Source organism: Eulemur rufifrons, chromosome 7 (assembly GCF_041146395.1).
Source record: "Eulemur rufifrons isolate Redbay chromosome 7, OSU_ERuf_1, whole genome shotgun sequence".
NCBI lineage: Eukaryota > Metazoa > Chordata > Mammalia > Primates > Lemuridae > Eulemur > Eulemur rufifrons.
Window position 1 is genome coordinate 153,291,210 of NC_090989.1, and position 4,379 is coordinate 153,295,588.

Here is a 4,379-nt window from a genome sequence, read left to right on the forward strand (position 1 = left end):
AGGAAGTATCTCCCAGGCTGTCTCTGGTTCACCAAAGTCATGTGGAAAAGAAAGGGGCTCCATCCACTTCCACAGTGACACTCAGGGTGAGAGTGCTCCGTAGAGCACCCCCATGTCAGGTGGGTCATGGGTCACTGAGGGAAGACTCCCTGGAGGGAGAGAGGCCCCGATGACTGAACTAAGGAGGGAGGGAGAATTGGAGGGGTGGAGTGGGAGATGGGCTTGGGAACGAGGGCAGGGTCTGGTGGACGTGGCCTGGGAGGCTACTCAGAGGGAAGAATATCTGCTCCTGGCTCTGCCTGTCACCTCTGAGTGCCCTGTTTCCTCATCTGCAAAAGGCAGGTTCTCATACCTGCCTCAGCAAGCTTCTCTGACCAGGTGGTGGGCGGTGGGAGAGGGTGGAGGGAGGAAGCCCAGTGGAGGAATCAGCTTTGCCGAAGCCAGAATGCGGAGCAGGTCCTCTACTGGTGGTCACTCTATGTCTTAGCCTCAGCTGGTTATTTTTTGGCATCTCCATGCCTATTTGTCCATCTGCAAAATGGGCTCAGTAATGGCATCCACCTTATAGGGTTTCATGAGGACTTGGGTGAGATGATTTTTGTTGCTGTCTTGATTTTGTCTGTTGTTTGTATAGTTACATGGAGGATAACAGATGAATCAGACACTAAACCTACCCTTCCCTGTGTGCTGGACTCACAATAATCATACTTGGACTTCGGAGTACTTTCTGCAACTGTGCTAAGTACCCATGTGTGTTAAGTCATTTAATATGTGTTAAGTCATTTAATTTTCAAACCACCCTGCCATTTGTGCATATTTTACAGATAATGAATCTGAAGTTTCCATCCACCCGTTCCCTCCTCCGCTCAGTTGCTCACCAAATCTTGGCTCACCAGGTGCTCAGTAGCCCACACTTGTCAGCACACCTGGCCCTCCTGACCCAGCCAGATGTCTGGGCAGGCCTTGGGGCTCCCAGACCAGTCGCCACACCCTGTTTCAGCTGCACCTGGCCACCTTCCCTACCCTGCTTTGTAGCTTGACAGCTGCCAAGGTGCATCATTCTTCCCCCTGCACACTCAGCTGTTTGGGCACTGGCAAATGCCAGGCAGGTAAGACACCTCAGCTTCCATTGGCCCTGCTACCCTTGCCCTCAGGTTCAGGGTAGGTGTGGGGCAGAGTAGGGGACAGACAGGGTGTCTCCCAAGCTCTGGAGGGCTGAGACTGGACTGCAGCTGAATCACAGCATTGCTCCATCTAGAACTTGGGCTCAGGAGAACAAAATGCACATGCATGCCCAGCTGGATCAAGGGAGAGACGTGGTGTCCAGGGAACACGAGTGACCAAGAGGTGTTCTCTGCTTGTACAGGGATGATTTCTGTCACTCATCAAACTTAGATCAAGTGACTCCGATCTCTTCCTTTATTCTGAACTATTGGTTCAGGACCCATCATGAGGTTCGGAAAGAGAAGGAAATCAGGATCATCCCACCCTAAATTAGGAAATTAAGTCTGACAGGGCCAGGACTGGCCCCACATTAGTTCTGCACTAGGATCATCAGACTGGCAGCTGGTTTAGTTCCTACAGCTTTTCCTTCTCCTTCTCCAAACTTCTAGAGCTGTTTAGCTCTAGGAAGTACTTACCAAGTCTCATGTTTAAATGAGAATCCTGGGTACCCTAAGGAAAAATAGGTGAATGTCAACAACCTCCCTTCAAATCCTCCTAGTTTTTGCTCGCAGCCCAGAAGGTACCACATGAATTTGGAAAAATCATATTGTGATCTGAGAGACTGCAAGAGAAGGAAGAGAGAGAGAACGTAGAATTTGGAAATAAATCCTTAATGCTAGTGTGTCCCTAGCAAACATTTCTAATTTCCCTGGGTTTGCAGGACCCTGAGACTCAAGGAGCTGAATTTCAAGTTAGACCACACATTATCTCCCTGCACGCATGGATTCACAGTCTGAATTTAGATCCGGGGGTGGGGGTGGGGGGAAGAGATAGGAAAACTGAGAGCATGCAATTCAATACTTAAAAATAAAATTGGGCTGGGCTTGGTGGCTCACACCTGTAATCCTAGCTCTCTGGGAGGCCGAGACGGGTGGATTGTTTGAGCTCAGGAGTTCGAGACCAGCCTGAGCCAGAGAGAGACCCTGTCTCCACTAAAAAAAAAAAAAAAAAATAGAAATAAATTAGCTGGACAACTAAAAAAAAAAATATATATATATATATACACACACATAAAAATTAGCTGGGCATGGTGGCGCATGCCTGTAGTCCCAGCTACTCGGGAGGCTGAGGCAGAAGGATTGCTTGAGCCCAGGAGTTTGAGGTTACTGTGAGCTAGGCTGACGCCATGGCACTCTAGCCCAGGCAACAGAGTGAGACTCTGTCTCAAAATAAATAAATAAATAAAATAAAATAAAATAAAATTGATTGGGGGGAGGAGGTGGAGGGGGTGGGCAAAAACAAAAAAAAAAGTCTCATAGGAATTCGATGTTGGTGTCACCCAAAGACAGCTGCTCTGCTCAAGAAGCTGAATCCCGAATTCAGAAATGAAGGCCAGAGAGGACGGCCTGTCCCGGTTCTCAGTGAGTCAGCCAAAGCCAGGCCTCTACTCTTCCCGCTGCCCTGTGCTGCTTTGTTGTCAGAGGAAGGGAATGTCCTGTGTGAATGTACTTTTGACAGAAAAAGAAGACAAAAATAGGTAAAGAATGCTATATAGGGTCTTGAAAATAATCTCCCACGCGTTCAGGGACCCCACGTTACTTGTGGGGTAGACCCAGCGTACTGCAGAAAGGAGACAATGGGTTAGGCCTTAGCATTTTGTTTCTTCCAGACGCACTCCTGTGGGCCTCTTCCGTCCCTGTCTCCTGGACCTCAGGCCTCGGGGTGTTTTCTCACCTGGTATTCCTGGAAACTCCACCTACCATCCAACCGCCCTGTCCCACTTACTTCATGCAGCAGAGACAGGGCTTGGCAGCGAAGTGGGTGGGACCAGGGCAGAGGCCTCAGAGGCTGGGCCCTCGTTTGCCTGTTTGGGTAGCAGTAGAAGTTACTGGGCTGAAGCCTGGAAAGTTGGACACAGAGCTTTGCCCTAGTTACTAACTCCAAAGCTTGCCATTGGTGGCTCCCTGAAACATCTCCTTCCAACTTTCCATCAGTTGGCCTGTTCTCCAAGAAGCAAGCTCAGCAGTGTGGCAATTAGGAAGGTGACTCGAAAGTGGGAGAAAGTCAGGAGAAGGTCTTGGCTTGGCACCTGAAGCCCAAACATCCACTCCCATCTCTGCTGTTTGTTGGCTGAGTAACTGGAAGCAACTCATCCACCTCCAAGAGCATGGGTGTTCCCATCCATAAAATGGGGCTGCATTCCATCCTGTGAGAATCAAGTGTGAATGGCCAAATGGAAGAGAAACCTGCATCCCCAAAGTCAGTCCTCAGGAACCCAGTCCCATGGGATACTCCATGGAAAAAGGGTCCATGGGTAAATAAGTTTGGAAAATGCTCTTTCCTCTCCTGAAATTCGTGATGCATGCTGGTAGGTCAAGGCTGCTGAGAAGCCCTGCAATAAAGAAACCAGGTCAGAATTGTTTAGCTCAACATTTCCCAAACTTATTTGACCCAGAATTCTTTTAAAAATCTTTTTATTTTTATTTTAGAGGCAGAGTTTTGCTCTGTCACCCAGACTGGAGTGTAGTGGTAGGATCACAGCTCACAGTAGCCTCAGGCTCCAGGGCTTTAGCGATCTTTCTACCTCAGCCTCCTGAGTAGCTGGGACTACAGGTGCATGCCACCACCCCTGGCTAATCTTTTTATTTTATTTTATCATTAGTTTTTTTTTCTTTTTTAAAAAATTTATTTTATTAAATATATAATATTACGGCTAATTTCTTTCTATTTTTAGTAGAGACAGGGTCTTGCTCTTGCTCAGGCTGTTCTCAAACTCCTGACCTTGAGCGATCCTCCCTCCTCGGGCCTCTCTCCTCGGGCCTCCCAGAGTGCTAGGATTACAGGTATGAGTTACTGTGCCTGGCTCAGAATTCTTTTTTAAAAAAAGCATTTTGTGGGAATGTATACACACACACAAACATATAATATATGTCTTATTTCTTATATTTATGAATAATGCTTCAGTGAACATTCTTGTAATATATCCCATGTATTTGTATAGCATACATTTCTTTTTTATTTACTTAAACTACATGAATTCCAAACAATAGCATAAATTCCTAGAAGTGAAATTGCCATACCAAACAATATATATTTCAAGCTACACATATATAGATATATGTAGCTGTTCATATATTTGTAAATATTCATATATTTACAAATGTGAATATCTGATACATAATATATGGACATTATATATATAAACATATGTGGAT